General features: G+C 40.2%; 1 protein-coding gene and 1 non-coding gene across 3 annotated transcripts in view; both read left to right on the forward strand.

Moving 5' to 3' along the window:
* Positions 1 to 13314, forward strand: part of LOC124721214 (probable serine/threonine-protein kinase DDB_G0282963) — a 141201-nt gene that overhangs the window by 68257 nt on the left and 59630 nt on the right. The gene's annotated exons all lie outside the window — the stretch shown is intronic.
* On the forward strand, positions 5872 to 5945 carry Trnat-ugu. Its single transcript has one exon. It is a non-coding gene; the product is annotated as a tRNA-Thr (tRNA).

Here is a 13314-nt window from a genome sequence, read left to right on the forward strand (position 1 = left end):
CTTGTGACAGCAGCTCAGTTAAATTAGTATTGAAAGGAACTGGTTAAGATACGTCTTTTGCAGAAAATATTGGAACTGATTTCAAAAGAAGCTCCCATTCCAGAAATTGAGCACTTCACAACTATGTGGACAAGGCACTGCTGCTGTAAATACTCTCTCAGTGCTGTAATTGAAGCCAAGGTAGATAGCTCACAATGTGAGTGATGAAAATAGGAGTAGCTTATGCATGGGACGATCTTCATTTACCAATCATTGTGCAGAGCAACTAGCAGCTGATACCATTTAATGCTCTACAACAGTGAAGAGCTATATGCACTTAGTTCTGCTTGGCATACAACAAAACACTTTATGAAATCAATGAGGCAGGTAACAGTGGGAGAAGTTCAGAAAACATTCAGTACATCATCAAGAGATGGGCTGATAGTAAGTTTAGACACACATTGAATATTATCTAATGTAGCAAGGTATTTTAACGATTACACCTCAACAGGAATTCAAAGTACTGCACCAACCCCGCCTACGTTCAAGATGGTAAACCTCTTGCTCTTATTTTGTTTATTTCAGTCTAAAGTGTATTGCAAAGTGAAAAGCTCATTCACCAGATGCTGTTTGCATTTATTGACATTGTTTCCTTAGTGACCACACAGTAAACATTACAGTTTTGCTATGTAAGCAGCAAAGTAGCCGATGATGGCAGAAGTAAAATGAATATAAAATGTAGACAGGTAAAAGCGAGAACAACTTTTCTCAAGAGATAAACATGCTAACATCAAAGATATTTGAGTGGTATCATGTCTTTACTGAAAATATTTGTCAGCCTTCCTGTTGTTATTTAATTATGTATGTTTTTGTCAGTACACACAAACATTATCCGTAGATAAGCATTACCCGTGATCAGAGTCACAGAAATGGGAAAAACTCTCGTTGGAATATTATTCTGTTTTATACTCTCTTTAGACAGCTTGCCACACCAACATATCTGAAATCTGGGGAGCAGTGGCTCCCAATAAATTACATCTCTGGATCCAGTCATGCACAATTCCAGTGACGAAAACGAATTCCTCTTGCCACTAGTGTACTCGAGAGTCTGAAATGTCACAGGCATTGTTTGACAACTCTGTTGTCACAATAGTGATTTGCGGATGTGGGACCGATTGATCCTACTAAATTTGCTTGAATTTTGCTTCTCATCTTGATGAAATTTTCTTACTAATTCCTACTGAAGGTATCACATTGTGTTAGTAATGCAAACTGTTTTACTTCCAAAAAGGTCATTTCATGCAGAAACTTCCCCTACTCTCATCTTTCACATCGCATGCTAACTCCTCAGCTTCCATTATGGCAAAGAAGGAGTGTTTTTTTTTTATTTTATTTAATTTAATTTCATTTCATGTTTCGTAGATCCTGGTAGTGAGTGAATCGCAAGGATATGGAACGTGTCAGATTCTACATAGTTCAAATATAACTTGTATAAATAGAATAAAAAGATACAGTGTAAATAAAAATCAACTAACCAACAGCACAATCAGTTAGCAGAAAATTGTGTTTTACATGTTAAGGATGAGTAATATATTTATGATATGGAATGTGTCAGATTGTACACAGTTGAAATATATCTTACATAAATAAAGGTACAATGTAAATCAGATATCAGCTGTTACTGCAGCAGTGCCTTGTCTGCTAAGCTCTGTAGCACTCAGTTTCTGAAATGGTAACTGCTTTCGAAATCAGTTCCAGTTTTCCTGCAAAAGCTGTATCTTGTCAGTACCTGTTGATATACTTGCATTGAGCTGCTATCATAAATAAGTGACAAATCTTAAACACAGGTCTCCTGGCAACCTCACAGGAGGAGCTATAGTCACCTGTTCTGTGACTACTAAGTTAAATTACCAACAAAACAAGAGAAAGTCTCTGAAGAGATTCAAAGCAACTGTCAGTGACATGAAAATGTGTTTTGTTCATCACCTTGGGACTCAAAAAAGATGGGAAAAATTATGGAAACCATGAATAAACTTGTCGGTATGCATTGCCTATGGTAGAACTGGAGGCAAAAATCATACGAAAATGCACAACTGCATATTTGCCTAGTTCTTCTGTTTTATTTCTGCTTCAGTAGTCATCCCTTCAGTTTTTCCCTGTGAATCCATATGTGGCATCAGTGTAATAGTCCTCTCTCAATCTCCACATTTTGGAGGTATTCCTGATATTCTTGTTGTGTATGAGATAAGACCAGATGTAGATACATTCCATTTGTTAACAGTGTGTAGTTTCTTACTGTTTCTTGACATTTTTGGACTAGGTTATTTTGCACACATTTTCAGTTTTGTTAAGAGAAGCTTTAACCGCAGGCCAAAGAGGAAAAGTATGCAACTCATTTGTATTTTTCAGTGGTGCAATCTGCTGTTGGTTTGAAGCAATCCCTTAGATTGGCATCTGGTAGTGCAGCTCTACAGAGGGCTGGCTGGAGCAGGCTGTGGACAACAGTGAGGACATTTTTATTTTTAATTATCAATGTTCATCTGTAATGCAATAAACTTAATTTATGATTAATTTGTTATTGTTGCTATTATTATTTATATACATTGTGTTTGTTCTTTTGCTAAGGAATCAATCAAGACACAAATGAATGAATGACATTAGCTGCCAGTGGGCATTAATTTAAAGCAATGGAGAAAGGTGAAAATTTGTGCCAGACCAGGATTTGAACCCAGGTCTCCTGCTTCTTAGGCAAATGCACCGACCACTGTGCCATGCAGACAGAATGGTCATCCCAACTGCACAGATTACCCTAGCATACCAGGTCCGAACCAACAGACACCACATATATAATAAAGTGAGGACAACCAGTTGATCACTTCAGTGCCAATCCACACAACGCTTGAGCTCTTATGGGAATTGGCGAAATGGCATGAGTAATGAAGATAATGGACATGGGGCAATACAGCAGTAGTGTGTGGATAAGTTGAGAATTTTGGGTCTGATGGGAGGCATGCAGTTGTACTTGCAATTGTGATCATCACAGTGTCCAGATGGCTCTGTGATCAGTGTATCTGCCTAGTAAGCTGGAAATCTGGGTTCGAGTCCTGGTGCAGTAGTTGTACTTGCAGTTGTTATCATCACAGTGTCCAGATGGCTCTGTGATCAGTGTATCTGCCTAGTAAGCTGGAAATCTGGGTTCGAGTCCTGGTGCAGCACAAATTTCCAACTTCCCCCATTGATTCAAATCAGTGTCCATTGGATGCTAACGTCATTCATTCCTTTGTGCCTTGGCTACATTATCATTATTGCTTCACTTGAAAGAGCTTTTATATGTCTATTTGGTTCTGATGCACATGACCATTGAACCGGGAAGAAAGGAATGTTGGATGTTTCGCTTACAGAATGCACGCATTTACCTCGGCATCATTTTCCCAGGGCAGTAGGAAAAGCTCAGTAAGAAAATACTATAATGGGAGGCCGATGACACAAGCAGAATGCTGCATCTGTTTCTGTTGATTTAACACTGTGACGACAGATAAATCTGTGTCATAGTATATTACTCAACAGTTAAATATGTAGTACGGACTCTTCCACTACTACAGATAGCTACAAATTTGTGAGCACCCCCAATGTTTACAGTTGGCTTGGCTACTGGTTGTAGTGTTAAAACAGAAAATGGAAGACTATGTGTGATAATTTTGTTCTGCTGTTCGAATGAAATATTCCAATAGATAAATAATGGTTTCTTCTTGCTTTTATTCACACAGTTAATGTGGAAATTCTGGGTAATCAAGTGTATGTTCCACCTGTGACATTATATTTGGAATAGAGTTCATAAGCCTTTTGGCAACCTCAATGCAATATCTCATGTGACCGGGCATGGTGGTCCGCTTTGGGAGTACCAGCAGCAACACACAAAAAAGTCACTGGAAAGTTTTGAAGAAACCATCAGTGACTTGGACATGGTTCCTTTTCATCCTTTAGAGGCCAGATAAGAAGGGAACATTACAAAAGCAATGAACAGGCTAGTTACTATGCATTGCATGTGCAGACCTAAAATTGAAAAGAATATACAATACAGTGCGCATTGCCAACATTTATCATTGAGTTTCTGTGTTAATCAACATAATTTTCAGTTTCCTCTTTCCTGAGTCCTCAGATGAATTGCTTACTTTGTGGCATCAAATAACTAGTTAACTGCATTTCTTCTTGCTTGCATCCCAATTAGCATTCTTGTGGTAGCTGTGGAATTCATTTTGTATGTGGCAGAAGAGTGCACCTAAACTCAGTCGATGTCAAGGGGAAAATGTTTGATATCTTATACTTCATGATGTGTGGAGCAAGGTTGATTTCCATTTACTTCTTATTCCATTGAAATAAATTTGCTTTGTAAACTATCGAAGTAAGTGCTTTATTCCTTTGTATTTTGGGAAAATTGTGGTCCTGATGGAAAATCATATACCTCAATATTTCACGGCTGCAGGCCACACGAGCAGATACTGATATTACTAGCTTTTCTATCCGTACACTGAAATTATATAACACTGGAGTTAACAGCCCCTTTTGTGCTGGAATGCTTCAAAAATGAGAAATTCTAGATTAAATCTAATTGGATGCCTTAAATAGAGATAGCCGCAAGGTGAAGTTAGAAAGTATAAGGAGATATTGCTGCATAAAAACCAAATATGCTCGCACCTTCCCTCTGAGAAGCCATGCAAGAGGAGCACCACAAGCCCTTCACCACATAGCTGCCCATAGCACAGCTAGGAATTGGCACCATCATTGCAAATATTTTGAAACACTGTGACAGTGTATTTACTTCTGCATATGGTCCTGAATTGTTCCATTAAATTCACTTGGCATTCTGTTTCCACTTCGATGACTGATGTGACGTAATCTTCATGTAATATGAGACACTGAGACAAAAAACTTAATTTTTAGACTCTGTGTATCTTGTTCTTAACATAAGTAACAACTGTTTTTATTGTTAACATTGCATTACGAGGCTCAGCAACCAGTATTGCAATTAGAAAACTGCCTCCAAGCAGTGTCTCATTAGCTCAGTGTTTCCACGTCTTGTGATGCAAGGGTGATACGAGTTCTCAGTTCTCTTTGTGGTGTGGACCAGGGCACTCTAGGTTTTTATTTTCTGTTTTATTTAATGGAGCTGCAAATTGCTAGAAGAAATTCTTTAACAAAATTTTAACCTTTACCCATCAACTCTTCTCATGGTCTTTACTCGGTAAGCTGTGTGAATTGTCATAGGTGCCTGGTTTGTGAATGTCAAGCTCCTTCACTATACAAACATCTCTGAAGATCTTAGACTCAGACATCAGCAGTACAAATTTGAGTTTTGTTCCTCATGTAGGACTCATCTATTGGGGAAGTATTTATGAAATAAATATGAAATAAATATAGTTTCTTTGTGCTAAATCTGTGTAATAGCAATCAGGCGCCCCTGTAGACATTTGCTGACACCAACTTCCGCTATATGGTATCTGTTCTTTTCGACATGTCTGAAAGAACAGATACCATTGGTGACAATGCTGCTCATTAGAATGAAATTACAATGAAATGAACACCCTTAGCTGCTTACAGGCGTTGACATACGTCAATGGGGACAGATGAAAATGTGTGCCGCGACCGGGACTCGAACCCGGGATCTCCTGCTTACGTGGCAGATGCTCTATCCATCTGAGGCTCACCTTCTTCTTCTGTGCAAATGCACAAACAGTGCCCGAACTCTTACGGGAATCGGCAATGCACCACGAGTAATGAGTATAATGGGGAGTGGGGGGCACTACGAATGTAGTGCGGGACAATATGTTGAAAATGTGGGTTTCGCGGGAGGCGTGCCAGAGATAAATCCCTGCAGTCACGCTATCCTCTGTGTCCTCGGTGGCTCAGATGGATAGAGCGTCTGCCATGTAAGTAGGAGATCCCGGGTTCGAGTCCCGGTCGGGGCACACATTTTCATCTGTTTCATCTGTCCCCGTTGATGTATGTCAACGCCTGTTCATTTCATTGTAACCAACTTCCTCCACTTTTGATAACTTAAAAAATGACAAATTTTGTGGACCTCAAAATGTGTAGTGTGCTTACACTGCTACAGAGCATTCACTGCAAGGTATTCAGACAGTTTATTGCATACATTTACTGTAAGATATGAAACAACAACAATAATAAAACTCTCGACACCAACTTTCCTCACTGTGACTTGACAAAACCATACAAATTCCTGACAAAAAAATAGATGAAAGATCACTACTAAAGGAAAAGAAATGAGACATAAAACATTAACAACAACATTAAACAATGTAGTGAGGTGTTCTGGTTGCATCACAAACTACACCAAGCAAGGGGGCACAGTGGTTAGCACACTGGGCTCACATTTGGGAGGATGATGGTTCAAACCGGCATGCGGCAATCCTGATTTAGGTTTTCTGTGATTTCCCCAAATCGCTTCAGGCAGATGCCTGGAGGGTTCCTTTGACAGGGCATATCTTATTTCCTTCCTCATCCTTCCCTTATCTGATGGGACTGATGGCCTCACCGTTTTGTCCCCTTCCCCAGATCGACCAACCAAATCACAAACTGCAAAACTAATTGTAAGCCATACTCATGTCTCGCATATTAGTGCAATACAATATTCAACATATAAAAATGGATCATCTGCCTTCATTTCTACCAAACGTGAAATAAAATAGTAGACTTTTCTGTGGAGCATCACTCAACAAAAGTAAAGCATTGTATACACTCCAAAGCAGTGAGTGGTAGGTGGCACTTGCATCACAGATTGAGGGAGCGCAACACCATCGCCGCAGCCACTGCCAGATACCAGCAAGTGGGCCCCAGAGAGCTCTGCATGTGCATCATTCATAGACAACCAGTCTTTCAAGAAATTTTCTGCAAAAATTTTGGTGGATGGGACTGTCATGCAGTGTGTCAATACATTGCAGCTGTTCACCATTACTCTCAGGACTTAGCATTCAAACGAAAGACGGTATAAAAAATTTAGGCATTGAGTTGCTTCGAATGCAAAGTGATGCATTCAGACAATGCGCTGTTTACTGCTAGACCACATTTGTACACATAGCATAACAGCTCGAACAGAAGACAGGGTCTCACGTGTAGAGTTGCCAGATTGTGCAGATAGCTGGACTTAAAGAATTTCAGTGTGACCATGTTATTTGTTCCACCTTGCGATTGGTGTGAAAATAGGCTCGTTGGCGGCTGGCTGACGATCAGGTTTTATGTCAATGAATATAAATACATGGCTATATGCACCACACTGAGTTTTATAATTTTGATTTTTGATAATTTCAGTATATTGAATATATGAGCTGTAATTAATTTTGTTCTAAGTGGCCATTACATGTTGTTGTTGTTGTTGTTGTGGTCTTCAGTCCTGAGACTGGTTTGATGCAGCTCTCCATGCTACTCTATCCTGTGCAAGCTTTTTCATCTCCCAGTACCTACTGCAACCTACATCCTTCTGAATCTGCTTAGTGTATTCATCTCTTGGTCTCCCTCTACGATTTTTACCCTCCACGCTGCCCTCCAATACTAAATTGGTGATCCCTTGATGCCTCAGAACATGTCCTACCAACCGATCCCTTCTTCTGGTCAAGTTGTGCCACAGACTTCTCTTCTCCCCAATCCTATTCAATACTTCCTCATTACTTATGTGGTCTACCCATCTAATTTTCAGCATTCTTCTGTAGCACCACATTTCGAAAGCTTCTATTCTCTTCTTGTCCAAACTATTTATCGTCCATGTTTCACTTCCATACATGGCTACACTCCATACAAATACTTTCAGAAATGACTTCCTGACACTTAAATCAATACTGGATGTTAACAAATTTCTCTTCTTCAGAAACGCTTTCCTTGCCATTGCCAGCCTACATTTTATATCCTCTCTACTTCGACCATCATCAGTTATTTTGCTCCCCAAATAGCAAAACTCCTTTACTACTTTAAGTGCCTCATTTCCTAACCTAATTCCTTCAGCATCACCTGACTTAATTAGACTACATTCCATTATCCTTGTTTTGCTTTTGTTGATGTTCATCTTATATCCTCCTTTCAAGACACTGTCCATTCCATTCAACTGCTCTTCCAAGTCCTTTGCTGTCTCTGACAGAATTACAATGTCATCGGCGAACCTCAAAGTTTTTACTTCTTCTCCATGAATTTTAATACCTACTCCGAATTTTTCTTTTGTTTCCTTTACTGCTTGCTCAATATACAGATTGAACAACATTGGGGAGAGGCTACAACCCTGTCTTACTCCCTTCCCAACCACTGCTTCCCTTTCATGTCCCTCGACTCTTATAACTGCCATCTGGTTTCTGTACAAATTGTAAATAGCCTTTCGCTCCCTGTATTACATAGTGTTTCCCTAAATAATATTCATATTGTTGTTGTTGTTGTTGTTGTTGTGGTCTTCAGTCCTGAGACTGGTTTGATGCAGCTCTTCATGCTACTCTATCCTGTGCAAGCTTCTTCATCTCCCAGTACCTACTGCAGCCTACATCCTTCTGAATCTGCTTAGTGTATTCATCTCTTGGTCTTCCTCTACGATTTTTACCCTCCACGCTGCCCTCCGATACTAAATTGGTGATCCCTTGATGTCTCAGAACATGTCCTACCAACCGATCCCTTCTTCTAGTCAAGTTGTGCCACAAGCTCCTCTTCTCCCCAATTCTATTCATTTATATATTCATATTAGTCATACAGATATGTTCAGATTATCACTATGTTTCATGTGTTTCATTCTTTCCACTGGTGTGTATGGTTTCTCCGTACCTTACTCAGGAAGCTGCATTACAAACAGGTATTCAAAACATGTGTAGGAGTAATTGGCTGTGTACCACATCTTAAAATTGCAGCACAAAGAAACTTTCTGTAGTGGGTACTTTTACCAGGACCATGCAGTTGCTCAGCACCTACCTGCCTTGCGTGAGCCTCAGCCTGCACACCTGCTGACAGCTCTGAATGGTGGCGCTCTGCCACTCTCCTGGGGAGCATCTCATCCATCGACTCACATTTTTCACTTGAGGTTGACGTACATGTTGTTGGAATAAATGAGTTGAATTGTGACTGAAGTGGGGGAGCTGTGTGGAAGGAGTGGCACGTTTCATCCTAATTGTATCAGGCTGGCTCAAACATGAGGTCCTGGCTGGTTTGATTTGTCTACCCTTCCCCTCTGCCCCTCTTCTCCACAGCTTCTTGTAGGGGCTGAATGGGACCCATTGGTTAGTTTTTAAAACACTTCCTGTGACTAGGATTGAAAACTATTGAATAAAATAAATAAACCTCATGTAGCACTACAGCTTGGTGCAAGTCTTTCAATTGGACACTGCTTTGCTGACTTACGTGTCCTTAAACCAACAGCACTCGGTTTTCCTCGAACAGTCACCCATCCAAGTACAAGCTGGGCCCAAACATTGCTTAACTCCAGTGATCGGGTGGGAACCAAGAGAGGATAGTGCTTTTAAACACAATACCACAAAGAGAAAAAGCAAGAAACAGTTTGTTTCCCCCCCACCCCCCTCTCTATATGGCCAGCATCAAGTAGTTGCTGAACATATGTGTAGGGCATGTAATGCAGTATGGAGATTTTTAATCATGTCACTGAAGATTTCCTTCAGTTTTTCAAGTTCAATAAAGCATATATCTACCTCTAAAGTCTGCAAATATTGAGGAGAAAATTGGTTGCAGAGCACACTTAACTTAGGACAGACCCACTAATGGGGCTTTTGGAGACCTCCTCCCACATCCATATGGTCATTGCTTTTGCAACATTGAGTCAATTGTGTCCTGTCAGATTACTCTACTTCAAGTTCCTTTACATTGCTAAACATTATTTTACCATCTTTTGAAAGCCCCATCCAGTACTCTCCTTGTAGATAATTTCCTGTGCTGCCTCTAGCCTTGTTATTGCAATACATCAGTTGAAACAGGTGTTTGGATGATTGGAGAAATGAGCATTGGCAATTACCTAATTTTTTTAATAAAACTGTACATATTAATTTAAGCAAATCTAATCATATTTGAACCTACCTGAATATGTTTGTAGATACGTGAAGCTAAATTGTAATAATTAAGTTAAGTTTTTAACATCACTTATTATGAACATTTAGTGTGGTTGCTGCATTTGAAGGTTTTAAATGTTGAGAAACTATAGATACTGAATATCATTACGTACCTTATAGTATAATTACAGAGCATGGGGAGCAGACACAGAATGCGTGATCCACTTCTACAAGGATTCTTCATGACCTTAGATTGGTTAAATTTTCATATTTATGATTCAGTGAGATATACCTTCCCCTAAAATGTGACCTGCTGAGCAACACGAGGGTATAAGGCTGGTTAAAAGCACTTGTGTCTTGGTTGCTTCACAATCACAAGCATTCTGTACCATTCCATGCCTGGCAAAGCAGCAAATTGTCAGGTACCATATGCGAAGAGTGAGGCCATTCAGAATAACACAAAGAAATGGATTTTAATGTTGACCAAGTCACTATCCTTAACTGTTGGTGGAATCTTTCTACATTGAGAATTATTATGAATCCCATAAAGTTCTTGATAAGGAATTGCATGCTATCCTGAAGGCAAAAGGAATATAATTAAACCATAAAATTTCCCCTTCCTCAGGTTGCCATTGTCCTCTTCAAACAATCCACTGCACATTTCTATCAGACAAATTGATACGAGACATGAAGGACTCCTTTTTCCAGTTAGGGGTATGTAAAGAAGGTAGCATTCTGCTGGATATTAGGCCAAATGGGAATTTGGGAAAATGAGCTCAGAGGTGCAGTAGCTAAGGGTATTACTTGGGGCAAATATTTTCCATTCTCTTTCATGCTGCTGTTCCACTGTTGAAGCGTAGCAATGGTTGGAGGATGTGTGGCTGGAGATTAGTGAAAAGAAGTTGCTACTGGTAAAATCCATCACCATTCTATGGCATACCACATTTTAACTGCTCAGGATTGACCAAGTAACTTACAGACTGCCTCTAAATAGGGCACTAGCTTATGATAAAAGAGCTCCTCCTCTGGTGAGTAATGGTTGGGCCACAAAACTTTCAGTAAATCACATTTTAATTAACATATTTTGTATATTTACAAGATCACAGTGATTGCTTTATATGATGATCTGCGGGCTTCTTCAGGGAATGAGGGAAAAGCAAAACTTTTGCAAAGCTTGTAAGTAAATTGTTTGGCCTTACATTTAAATCGGTGAAAGTCACAGGTTGCCAACTGCAGTGAATTGACTGAATGTTAAACCACTTTGTACTTCAGTTGACTAAGTTTTCCTGTGTAAGATTGCCTTTGTGGATAGGTGCATTATTTGGTTGAAAGATTATTTTCAGCCATTTTCTATTCATTTACAAAATTTGTTTCTTGGCTTGTTGACCCAAAAGACTTGGCTTTACCAGTTATTGTCTGACACTTTATATGACAGTCAGTAAGATTTTTCCATACTGAGTATGGGAAGTTGTGTGTGCAATTTTACAAGTATTCTGTTTTATCAATATCTGTATTTTGGATAAGCTTATCATGCAAATTTTATCCTTCTCCTACCAGTAACAGCCACCTTTGGCTTGATAACAACTCTGACAACATTAAGATCTGGATGTAGAAGATATCAGCACCCCAAAATTCGTGCCTCAACAAAATAACTGCTTGTTCAAGTAGTGTGGATTCTGTCTCTGACATATGGTGCATAGTTATGGTTGCTCCTATAGGCTTTAGATGGTGCTCAAATCTGGGTATTTGACAGGTCACTCAACATGTGTTCCTCATGTCGTGCAGCCTTGATAGCCCAGTGGACATGAAAATGATGATATTAGAAGAATGGGCTTTTTGAGACACAATCTTCTTTCAGTGAATGGCAAAATATCGTTGTTCAGAACCTCATTGTAGCTTCCTGAGATGTGAGATCAACATGACTGTGTATTGTCCATGTACTGACATGAGTAGAATTTGTCTGCCCATATGAAACATTTCCAGTCTACCATTGTCCACTTTTGAAACCTATTCAGCCAGTATAGGCAGGTATATTTGAGAGTAGGAGTAGGCAAGGGTCTCTTGCATGCAGTTCTGATCCAGATATCTAAGTGAAGCAGTGCTTGTCAAGGAATCATTCAGAAACAGGTCCAGAAGGACCAGTGTAGACATTCTGCAGCAATTGGTGCATGCCTTATACTTTTTAGGTACAAACCATGACAATTGCCCATAGCTGTGCTCCAATTTGTATTTTTGTTAAATTCTCGTAGACTGCAATGTTTTCCACTGCTAATAAACACAAAGGACTGAACATGGTGATGTGAAATTCGCCAGTTACTTAGCTCTGTTTGTCTTTCTCAACCTTTACCCCCCCACCCCCCACCCCCAACCCATTATTCCAGGGCACTCTCAACTCTTTTGTGAGTATGTGCTTGGCACACACGGGGCCGCTGCCCTTGCAGTACCCCTTCCTTTTTCATGCAGCATTCCTATCCTCCTCTTATTCTTTCTCTCTTCCCTTGGGGACCATGTCTCATACAAAATCAGGGAACTGAAACTTGTGAAAGTGTTGGAAGACCTAGGTGGTTTTATTTTTGTCTTTCTCTCTTTTCTTGTTTTGACTTCTCCTACCTTTGCTCTGCTTTGGTGTTTGAGGTCTCCCTTTTTGTCTCTCTTCTTCCCTGTGCATGCCTGAATGCTGGCTCACACATTTGACGTATAAAGAGCAACAGGGTAATGAGCAGCTATGAGCACCTGGCTTGAGAGACAGAGCTCGTGCATACTCCGTGGTAAAGGCCAGGCCCAAGGAGGGGCGACTGCCTGAGGCACTATTTGCCTTCCTATTTGCCGACTGATCTCTCTGTCTGGAGTTAGGGAGTTGTGACCTAATGTGCAAACTGTAACCTAAGGTAGGTGTGCTTCCCTCTGTGGGGACTCACAGAAGTAAGGAGCGTGCCATTGGAGATTCTTGCAGTTATGGGGGATTCACTCATGATGAGTACATCAACTCCCTTGATGCAACCTCTGTCTAATAAGTGGAAATGGAATGAGGCCAAAGAGACAACAAATGTTCCAGTTGCACCTCATTATCTCGTGGTGTCATGCACAGGAGTAGGTCAGAACTTTTCCACAGTGAACCCGTTCATCATTCAGAAAGGTGTGGAAACAGTTGCGGGCCCACTAAGTCATGCACTCACTTACACAATGTAACTTTGCTTGTAGAGATGGACAGTGCCTATCAGGCCCAAAAAGTGCTTAAAGCTACACTCCTCCACGGATACCCTGTTTGTGTAGAGGCTCATCAAACATCAAATTC

Source organism: Schistocerca piceifrons, chromosome X (genome assembly GCF_021461385.2).
Source record: "Schistocerca piceifrons isolate TAMUIC-IGC-003096 chromosome X, iqSchPice1.1, whole genome shotgun sequence".
NCBI classification, from domain to species: Eukaryota; Metazoa; Arthropoda; class Insecta; order Orthoptera; family Acrididae; genus Schistocerca; species Schistocerca piceifrons.